Source organism: Arachis hypogaea, chromosome 9 (assembly GCF_003086295.3).
Source record: "Arachis hypogaea cultivar Tifrunner chromosome 9, arahy.Tifrunner.gnm2.J5K5, whole genome shotgun sequence".
Taxonomy (NCBI): Eukaryota; Viridiplantae; Streptophyta; class Magnoliopsida; order Fabales; family Fabaceae; genus Arachis; species Arachis hypogaea.
In genome coordinates this window covers 104,744,776-104,756,543 of record NC_092044.1, presented here as the reverse complement: position 1 = coordinate 104,756,543, position 11,768 = coordinate 104,744,776, and positions in this window count along the sequence as shown.

The window sequence follows — 11,768 nt, the reverse complement described above, 5'->3', positions numbered from 1 at the left end:
GGATATAGGGTTTTAAGCATTTATAAAAATAAATCATTATAGTTCATCATGGATTAGGTTTAAATTGGAATTAAGCATCTATTTCAACAATTATAAAAAACTAGAAACCACTACTAGATTTAGTAGATTATGAAAAAAAAAAGATTGAACCAGAATCTATGAGAAAGTATAACGGTTTATATGGAGAATGAATTCTTGTTAGGTTGTAATGTACAGTAACCAAATACAATGTTTAATGAGAATGGTTTCTTAATTCTTGTGCACTACACGGAAAAGATTCAGAAAAACAAAAGAGAAAGTGTAAACGTCATCTGAAAAAAGTTGGTGAATATATGAGTGATGGCTTCCCCAAACATCTAACTACTATAACTTACAGCAAATGTGTCTCCATCAAAATCAATTTATACATCACCACCAACCCATCACCGCCGCTCCCCACATCTTTAAAACCCATATCACTTCCATGTCATCCACCAGAACTACCACCCTTACTGTCGTCACCACCACCTCTACCGCGCTTATGCTTGACTTGGACTCGAAGAATACGACGATCGCCTTGTCGTCGCCCAGGATCTCCTCCATCTTATTGGTCCAACAAATCATCAAGCAGTCCCCATTCAACACGCCTGTTGTTAGGCATGTCGGGTACTTGCACCTTGATAGGTGCTTCTAAAACAACTCTCTAATAAACATCATCTGAGATCTCAACCTGCTTAAGATTAGCAAAAGAAGTATCCAAAGACAAAACACTGTGAGCCATCCAATGGTACCACTGTAGGTACTTTGCTCATGGACCTGGATTTGTAACTCTCTGAACATAGAGGATAGAATTAGTTCTGTTGTTCCAATGCAGATGCCGCATCTGAAAGTAATCGGAGAACCACCGATCTTCACCTCTTCCATCTTTCACTGTAGAAAATTATTCACTACCCTCTCCAGTTGATGCTATATGCCACCAATCTGTGGTATCACTCGGTCCACCTGATGCCACCCAATCACTGCAAAATAGATCAAGTTTGTCATTACCCTTCACAATCGAATGTTCCTCGGCAAGTATCTTTGGGTGAACTACCGCCACCACCTCACATACAAAATATGGCTCCCACACAAACTGAAAGAAAAGAATATATTATTAGACAACATCATAAAAAGAAGACATAAATATCACATGTGATACAATTTAAAATCCTAACAACCTACACCCGGAGCCCTCAACCTATCCAACACAAGCCTCATCTGAATAACCCTTGGCTCATTCTCGTCCAAGGTAGGCAGATATCTCGTCCACCTACAAAGTTGATTATTAGTTCAATATATAGATATATTAAGACATTTATATAAGTATCTTCAATATGAAAAACATCCAATCGTACTTGGATGCCAATAAAAATGAAAATATGTTGAAGCCAAACGACCTTAATATGGAAAACCGCCAGAATATCTACAATTATAACACCTGCAGTAGCCCGACCAGGTTGGTGTCATTTCTTTGGGCCACTCGACACATGCATCTATACAACCACCCTAGAGTGGTTGAATTGCAGCTATACTTGCCCAACTCATCTAACTTTGCCACCTCACAAATTTATAACACAATTGAACGTAAACCGCAACAGCTCCTAAAGTATTATAGCCATCATAAATCACGACGGTCCATAGTGGTTTCAAAAGGTGATTTTCTTCATAAATTATGATGGCGCACAATAATTTTAGCTCACGTTATTCTATTCATAAACCACAACTCCTCCAAACAGTTTTAGGATTTTTCATTTTTTATGTACACCGCGATTGTGATAAAGGTTTACTGGTGCGGTATTTATAACCCACACTTACTAACCGGCAAGTGCACCGGGTCATACCAAGTAATACCTTACGTGAGTAAAGGTCGATCCCACGAGGATTTATGGATCAAGCAACGATGATTGATTGATTGGCTTAGTTGGGCAAGCAGAAATTGGTTTTGAAATGTTCAAAAGGTTTAAGTTTGAATTCAAAATATCAAAAGTATAGACAATTAAATAAATTGGGAATAAAATATGGATAAACAGTTAATGCTTCAGAGTTATCTATTTTTCCGAATTAACTTTTCTTACTAACTATTTTAATTATGTAGGATTTAATTTATGGCAAACTATATGTGACTAGACCCTAATTCCTTAGACCTTCCTAGTCTCCTCTAAAATTCATTAGCTGCCAACTCCTTGGTCAATTAATTCCAATTAAAGGGTACATGATCAAATTCCAGTTTGCATGCCACAAAAACTCTAATTACCCAAATAATAAAAGGATTATATGTCACGTATCCCGTTAAATCCAGATAATTAGAATTTAGGAGAATATGTTTTCAAGCTATTGTTCAAGTATAAAGCTTTTTCAAGTTATACAAGAACTCAAATAGAAAGAGGGTCATACTTCCGTTCTACCCAAATTCATAAGATAAAGAGCGAAAACAATTCTTAAATATAAATCAAACATGAATTAAATTAGAAAGATCAAACAAATAAATCCATACAAATAGACAGAGCTCCTAACCTTAACAATGAAGGATTAGTTGCTCATGGTTCAGAGAAGAAAAATAAGGGTTCTGGTAACAATCTGCTACTTGTCTAATGTACAGAGTTTCTATTTATTACTAATCCTAATAGGTTTAAAATCAAAAATTAAAAATAATATCTTTTCCTCCAAGATAAGAATTGAATTTAAATTCGAATTAATTAACAGATCTTCAGTTTATGGGTGGGGACCACTTGATTTGTCCATTCTGCAGCTTCTAATATGTGTTTTCTGGGCTGGAAACTGGGTCAAAAACAGCCCAGAAATCGTAACCAGCGTTTTCTGAATTATTGCAGATTGCGCATGTGACGCTTCCGTGTCGTCCACGCGCTCACGTTATTTGTGCAGATTCCAGTCCACGCGTTCGCGTCAGGCACGCGATCGCGTCATTGCGATTTCTCCATTCCGCGCGATCGCGTGAGCCATGCGTCCGCGTCAGTTTTCGCTGGTCATCTCTTTGGTTTCTTCTTTTTCTCTGCAGAAACTTCATCAAATCCCTCCGAATGCTACCTAAAATAAATAAAATTGTACAAAACTCAAAATAGCATCCATAGTGGCTAAAATATAATTAATTCTTAATTAAACTCAACAATTGAGATGCAAATTCACTAGGAAAAGATAGGAAAGATGCTCACGCATCACAACACCAAACTTAAACTGTTGCTTGTCCTCAAGCAACCAAAACTAATATAAGCTTAGGATGTGAATTTGCATGAGAATGAGAGTTCGATTAAGCTCATGTCTCTTCTCATAGTGGGGTTTACAACTGCAATCCTGAATAGTTTTGGCATCTCACTCTCCTTTGAATCAGAAGAATGTTAATGTCATTTGGATTTGGAATCCGGATAATATTATGAATTTTCTGATCTTTTATATTTCAGTTTAATCCTTGAACACAGCAAAACTTACTTTAATTTTCTATTTATTTATCTATTTATTCATTTTTTTTCTTTGGTGCTTTGCACCTTGAGCCTAGCCGTGACTTTAAATGTTTTGTCTCAAGAGTTACTTGACACCGAAACACCACAAGCACTTAACTGGGGAACTCTCTTTGAGTTCTGATTTTTCTTTCAATTACTCCCAGACAGTGGTGCTCAAAGCCTTTGGCATACTCTGTTAAACGCACTTGGTCCCGACTCTAAGTGTTCTGTCTCAAGGATTATTTGACACAATCACACCACAAGCATATGACTAGGGAAACAACTCTTTGAGCTTTTAATCATGTCCGACCTCCCTAGTCATTGATGCTCAGAGCCTTGGACCTTGCTTTTATTATTATTTATTTATTTATATAATGGTTTTTTTCTTTTGCTGTTTCTTTTGCTTCAAGGATTAAATTTTTGTTTATTTCAGAGAAGTCATAATAAGTCTCTAAATTCCTGTTCCTTATACATCAACATCCCTTGATTCAAATTCAAATATGCACTGTTCATATCATACATTCAAAAAATCACAGAAAATACCACCACATTTAAGTAAATCAGACTTATTCTTAAAATTAACTCAATTTTTCATGCAATACATCACTTCTTTTTTCTTTTCTTTTTAGATTCAAGTTCAGTGAGTGGTACATGAAACATCTTTTCAGATTAAAGAAATTAAAAAAAACTAGTCCTAGAATTCTAACTAATAAAAGATTATGCAACAATCAAAGTAAAATAGCAGAAAATCGGAACATAACATAGAAAAAGAAAGGAGGAATAAAAATGAAAGGAACTCAACCACCTTAGTTATCCTAGCTGTCGCTTTATTCTTCAGGTTGTGCTCCTCAATGAAGATGATTCACCTCCCTTTTTGTGCCATAGGAAGAGATAGAAAACCCTTAAGCGAAGCGTCAACACCAAACTTAAAGGTTTGCTTGTCCTCAAGCAAACAAAACTGAAAAATAGAAAGAGATAAATATTATGAGGAAAGAAAAATAAAAGGGTAAAAGAATAAGAGAGAATTAGGATTGGGAGAGAGAGAAAGAAAACTGGGTGGCGAACTAGTGTGGCGCAAGCGACGCGAACGCGTGGGGCATGTGTTCGCGTGATTGCGTTTTAGTTAGTTAACGCGGTCGCGTCGGTCATGCGGTCGCGTGACCCATGTTATGCTTCGGGCGCGAGTGCAGCCTCGTGCCTGCACAACTCTCTGTTCGAATTTAAATATTTGCCAAATTTGGGGTGACGCGATTGCGTGGGGCATGCGATCACGTGAGTGGCTTCAGAAGGGAATGACGTGGAGGCGTCGGTGACGCGTTCGCGTGATAGGAATTATGCGTCTAGCAACAAGCCAGCACCACTCCAGCACAATATTTGGTTGTGCACCCTTTTTATGTCGAAAATCAGGGCACGCGGCCGCGTGGGTCACGCGATCGCGTGGGAGGCTAATATTCCCACATGACGCGGCCGCATCGGCGATGCGGTCGCGTGGGGCGATTTGTGCCACTGGCACGCCTCCAGCCACGCTCTAGCGCTCTCTGTTCATTTTTATTTTCTCCCCTCTCCTTGCGACGCGGATGCGTTGCTGATGCGGTCGCATCGCGTGGCATTTTTTTTATAGCTTGAGGTGTTTGGTTCCTGGGAGAACATAGCTGCATGATCAGAAAATTAGTAAGAACTCCATAAAAATAAAATAACTAAGAAGAAATACTACGAAAAATAGTGAAGGATACGAAATTATCGGGTTGCCTCCCGACAAGCGCTTCTTTATCGTCACTAGCTTGACGGTCAGCTCCTCTAAGGAAGAGGATCATAGGGGCTTAGCTCTTCACCCCTTACTTTGAAATTCTTTCATGTGTCTCCATAACGCAGCTCAATATGTTCCAGAGAGAGGATTCTGGTTACTGTATAAACCCATGCTAGATTGCTGGTCACACTACTTTTATTCCTGGGGAGAAACCTTCAAGGGGGATCTTTTTGTTTCTCCATCCTCTGGGTACTTTCTTCTTTTTGGGAACCTCTTCCTTGGTAGATGATGCATTCCCAACACCAAACTTAGGTTTGATGTCAGGAGGAATTTTATTGACTGTTATCAAGGGAGGTTTGAGCTGCAGATTCTGCTGTGTATCATCAGGCAGTTTTTGAAGGTTTGGATCAATAAGCTCAGCCTGCATGCACATCTCTTCTTCACCTATTGGATGTATATCTTTGAAGACATGAAAGACCAGTTGCTCATTATGCACTCTAAGTACTAATTCACCCACTTCTACATCAATCAGCGCTCTTCCAGTGGCTAGAAATGGTCATCCTAGAATTATAGAGGCATTCTCATCTTCTCCTGTATCAAGAATCACAAAGTCTGCTGGGAGGAAGAACTTACCCACTTTGACCAAGATATTCTCCACTAATCCATATGCAGGCTTCATAGATTTATCTGCCATCTGCAATGCTATCTTTGTGGGTTGTGCCTATTGGATTTGCAGCTTCTTCATCATAGATAGGGGCATTAGATTTATGCTTGCCCCCAGATCACATAGGGCTTTCTCAAAGGTTGTGCTCCCAATGGTGCATGGAATTTGGAAGCTCCCTGGATCTGGCATCTTCCTTGGCAAGTTATTCTAAATGACAGCACTACATTCCTTAGTCAGGACTACTGTCTCATCTCCCTTTAAACGCTTTTTCTTTGACAAGAGCTCCTTTATGAATTTGGCATAGATAGGCATTTGCTCTAAAACCTCAGCAAAAGGAATATTGATTTGTAACTTTCTGAATATTTTCAAGAACTTTGAAAACTGCTTGTCCTTGGTCTTTTTTTGAAGTCTCTGATGATATGGCATCTTAGGCTTGTACTCAGGAGCCTTTGGCAGTGTAGGATAAGTGTCAAGAGAGTTTGGGAATGGGTTGTCTGCACGCTTTGGAGGGGCGTGCTCTACTTCTTCCTTCTTCTCTTCTGGAGCATCCTTTTCAACTGGCTCTTTATTGACCTTGGTCTCAGAACCAGCTACTTTACCACTTCTCAATTGAATAATCTTGAAATCTTCTCCTAGGTTCACCACTGTGTCACCTTGAAATGCACTTGCAGACCTCTCAAGTATTTGCTTGCTCAGTTGGTCTACTAGCACCTCTAAATTTCTAATGGAGGCTTTGGTTTCCTGCATAACTTGTGCTTCTGCACTTGCCACTTGTCCACTTATCACAGTGATAGCCTTGCATTCCTCTCTTGGATTTGGAATTGTGTTACTAGGAAGGCTATTAGTGGTCCTCTGATCAATTTCATCAACTCTGGTGGCTATTTGACACATTTGAATCTCCAAGTTCTTGATGGATGCTCTGGTTTCTTGTCTAAAACCTGTTAATATTACTTCCAAATCATTGTTCTGTTGGAAACCGCCCTGAGAATTATTGTTGAAGTTCTGAGGTCTTTGAGGTTGATCCCTCCATCCAAAATTTGGGTGATTCTTCCATCCCGGGTTGTATGTCTTAGAATATGGGTCATTGTTGGGATTCCTAGGACCACTCCCCATGTAATTCACCTGTTCAAAAGAAGGTTGAGCATAATCATAATTATCATTTTGCAAAAAATTACCTGCCATGTCATAGGAGACTTCCTGTGGTGGATTTTGGGTGTTGATAGCTGAGACTTGCATGCCACCCATCTGTTGAGTAAGTAGATTTATTTGCTGAGACATCAGCTTGTTCTAAGCAAGAAGAGCATTAATAGCATCTACTTCCAACACGCCTTTCTTCTGAGGGGTTTCAGAGTTCACAGGATTCCTGTTAGAGGAGTATAAATATTGGTTGCTAGCAACCAATTCAATAAGCTCAATAGTCTCCTCCGGTGTCTTCTTCTTGTGCAATAAACCTCCTGCAAAATTATCTAAGCACATTTTGAACATTTCACCCAAGCCTTCATACAATATGTCTATTTGTGTCCATTTGGAGAACATGTCTGGAGGGCATTGCCTAGTCAGTAGCTTGTATTTCTCCCAAGCTTCATATAGAGTCTCACCATCCTTCTGTCTGAAGGTCTGAACCTCCATCCTAAGCTTATCAGCTTCTTTGGTGGGAAAAATTTTGTGAGAAACTTAGTAACCACCTTGTTCCAAGTATCCAAACTGTCCTTGGGTTGAGAATCTAGCCATAGTTTTGCTCCATCCTGCAGAGCAAACGGGAAGAGCATTAGTTTGTACACATCTGGGTTCACTCCATTTGTCTTCACAGTATCACAAATTTGCAGAAAACTTGAAATGAATTGATTTGGGTCTTCGTGGGGAAGACCATGATACTGACAGTTCTGTTGCACCAGGGTGACTAGTTGAGGCTTCAACTCAAAGTTGTTCGCAGTAATAGGGGGCACCACAATGCTCTTTCCATACAGATCTGCGGTAGGAGAAGAGTAGGAGCCAAGCACTCTCTTTTGTTGCTCATTCCCATTCGGGTTTGCCGCATTGGGATTATCAGCATTGTTCGGATCCATAGTGGATTCTGCAGCCTTGTAATGTCTTGCTTGTTGTAAACGCCGCCTAAAAGTCCTTTCAGGTTCAGGATCAAAGCCTAAGAGATGTTCTTCGTCTCTGTTCCTGCGCATAAACAACCAGAAAACAAAAAAAATGGAAATCTCTACGTCAGAGTGCAGAGAATTCCAGTGAGATAACCTGTGTAAAGAGATAACAATATTGAATAAAATAAATAACTAAATGGAAGAAAAAAAATAATAATAAATAGGTAACACCAAACTTAATTTCAGAAATTAAAAAAAATATTAGTGTTATTTATTTATTTATTTATTTATTTATTTTTGAAATTTTTTTATAAAAGAAAAAAATAAAAAGGAAAAAAAGAAGGGAAACGTAACAGGGGAGGGAGAAACGAAAGAAAAAAAGAAAGTGTGAAAAGAAAAAATATTAACGTAATTTTTTTTTGAAAAATAATAAAACAATATTTAAATAAAAATTAAAACTAAAACGCCTAATCTAAGCAATCAAACAACTAATAGTTGTTAATCACTATCAATTTCCGGCAACGGCGCCAAAAACTTGGTGCGGTATTTATAACCCACACTTACTAACCGGCAAGTGCACCGGGTCGTACCAAGTAATACCTTACGTGAGTAAGGGTCGATCCCACGAGAATTGATGGATCAAGCAACGATGATTGATTGATTGGCTTAGTTGGGCAAGCAGAAATTGGTTTTGAAATATTCAAAAGGTTTAAGTTTGAATTCAAAATATCAAAAGTATAGACAATTAAATAATTTGGGAATAAAATATGGATAAACAGTTAAGACTTCAGAGTTATCTATTTTTCCGAATTAACTTTTCTTACTAACTATTTTAATTATGTAGGATTTAATTTATGGCAAACTATATGTGACTAGACCCTAATTCCTTAGACCTTCCTAGTCTCCTCTAAAATTCATTAGCTGTCAATTCCTTGGTCAATTAATTCCAATTAAAGGGTACATGATCAAATTCCAGTTTGCATGCCACAAAAACTCTAATTACCCAAATAATAAAAAGATTATATGTCACGTATCCCGTTAAATCCAGATAATTAGAATTTAGGAGAATATGTTTTCAAGCTGTTGTTCAAGTATAGAGCTTTTTCAAGTTATACAAGAACTCAAATAGAAAGAGGGTCATACTTCCGTTCTACCCAAATTCATAAGATAAAGAGCGAAAACAATTCTTAAATATAAATCAAACATGAATTAAATTAGAAAGATCAAACGAATAAATCCATACAAATAGACAGAGCTCCTAACCTTAACAATGAAGGATTAGTTGCTCATGGTTCAGAGAAGAAAAATAAGGGTTCTGGTAACAATCTGCTACTTGTCTAAATGTACAAAGTTTCTATTTATTACTAATCCTAATAGGTTTAAAATCAAAAATTAAAAATAATATATTTTCCTCCAAGATAAGAATTGAATTTAAATTCGAATTAATTAACAGATCTTCAGTTTATGGGTGGGGACCACTTGATTTGTCCATTCTGCAGCTTCTAATGTGTGTTTTCTGGGCTGAAAACTGGGTCAAAAATAGCCCATAAATCGTAACCAGCGTTTTCTGAATTATTGCAGATCGCGCATGTGATGCGTCCACGTCGTCCACGCGCTCGCGTCATTTGTGCAGATTCTAGTCCACGCGTTCGCGTCAGGCATGCGATCGCGTCATTGCGATTTCTCCATTCCGCGCGGTCGCGTGAATCATGCGTCCGCGTCGGTCTTCGCTGGTCATCTCTTTGGTTTCTTCTTTTTCTCTGCAGAAACTTCATCAAATCCCTCCGAATGCTACCTAAAATAAATAAAATTGCACAAAACTCAAAATAGCATCCATAGTGGCTAAAATATAATTAATTCTTAATTAAACTCAAGAATTTAGATGCAAATTTACTAGGAAAAAATAGGAAAGATGCTCACGCATCATTTACATGTATTTTTTAAAAACTTACTCTTTGTAGCAATTTATATAAAATACATATAGAACCCAAATATAACTAATTACCAAATATTACACTTGAGTAATATTGGGAGGAAATTATTTTATTTATGTATTTTACCTTTTTTAATTTATATATCTTTAAATTATACATTAAAATGTAATTATATTTTTTATGTATTTACTTATAATTATTATACTTCAATTATTTATTAAATCATAGTTAAACTACTAAATTAATAAATTAATAATTAAAACTATTTGATAACGGAGATGATTTTCAAAATCTTCTTAAACTCTCAACCTGGGTGTTTAGTGAAAAAAAAGTAAAAAAGTATGGAGCATGGTGCTTGCGAAATGCGTTAGGTCATAAAAACAAAAAAGTAAATAGGGTTCCTCTGAATTATTCATAAAAAATAATATTGATCTGTTAAAATAGTCAAACTCTATTTATTTTTTTAATAATTTTAAAATTTTTCAAAAACCCATCTCTTCCCTGCTTCTAGATAATAAGTTTGACCTTTAACCAAAAACTAATTATTTTGTGTTTTTTTATTAAAAATATCATTTTACTTAAAAAATATCTATAAATATTTTATATATGATTAATTTGATTCATTTAATTTATGAGTTTAAATGGATCAAATTCTAAAGAATAAGATGACTTTTTTAATTGTTTTAAAAGATATATTTTTATATGAAACAATGGTTATATTTAAAATTTTTAATAGAGTAATCATTTATCATTTTTTTGTTAACATTTTAAATTCTAAGTACTAATCCTATATCTTAAATTTTAATAGTATAAGATATTAATAAAAAAGTATTGTCCTTTATATTTATCTTTTTAATTAAAAAATAATAAAATTTACTCTATATTAAAATAAAATATTACAAATATATGTTGAAGGAAAAGTGGAAAACAACTAATGTATAAATAGTAGTTGAATTTATAACTTAAAAAGTTTCTAGTCATTTTCTTGAATTTTTTTTTGGTGACTATTTTTTTGGAATTAATTAGGTTGAAAGAAGAACGATTATTAAGAGAATAACATGTTAATTGTAAAATTAATTATACAAATATGGTTATATACATACATATATATATATATATATATATATATATATATATATATATATATATATATATATATATATATTGAACATAAGCTTAAAAGAAAAAAGAAACTGAAGAAAAAAAAAACAAAAAATAGAATTAAAAGGCAAATAAAGTTCCTAAGTTATATCATTCGTGAGCAATCGAAATAGGAAAAGTGATAGTTGCAGCTAATTTTTTATTTTATCGTTATTCCAGACTCTAAAATTTGTCAACCAGTCAACTACAACATTTATAATTCGCTAGATCAGCACAAAGCGCAACTCCCATCTTTTGTTATTCGAATTCGAAAATCTTTTGTATCAAATTCTTCTCTTCATGTACAAGAAGAAAGCATTGATTAACAAGAACGAATGAATTCATTGAGTCTATATCACATATAATTTGTTTAGCACCAACTTTTGAAACCAACAACAATCTACATCAAATCCCCAAGTTTCTACACGAAGAATACTCACGCCGGAAATCTTAACGGACATGCTATAAATCCAAATGCCATCTTAATTGTGGAACACATCCAAATCCTGGTAGCCTTTCTTCCTTGAATACACTTCCATCGCAGTTCAATTTCAGGAAACCATGCTTCGGACAAGTCCAGGAGCTAGGAGGAAGTTGAATCACTTTAAGAGTGTTGGAAATCTCCACCATTTACAAGATTTCTACCGTGGCACAAATCTATAAACTGACTAAAGAAACTGAGAAGTCTTTATTTAAAATGAGCTCTTCATTTCTGTCCAC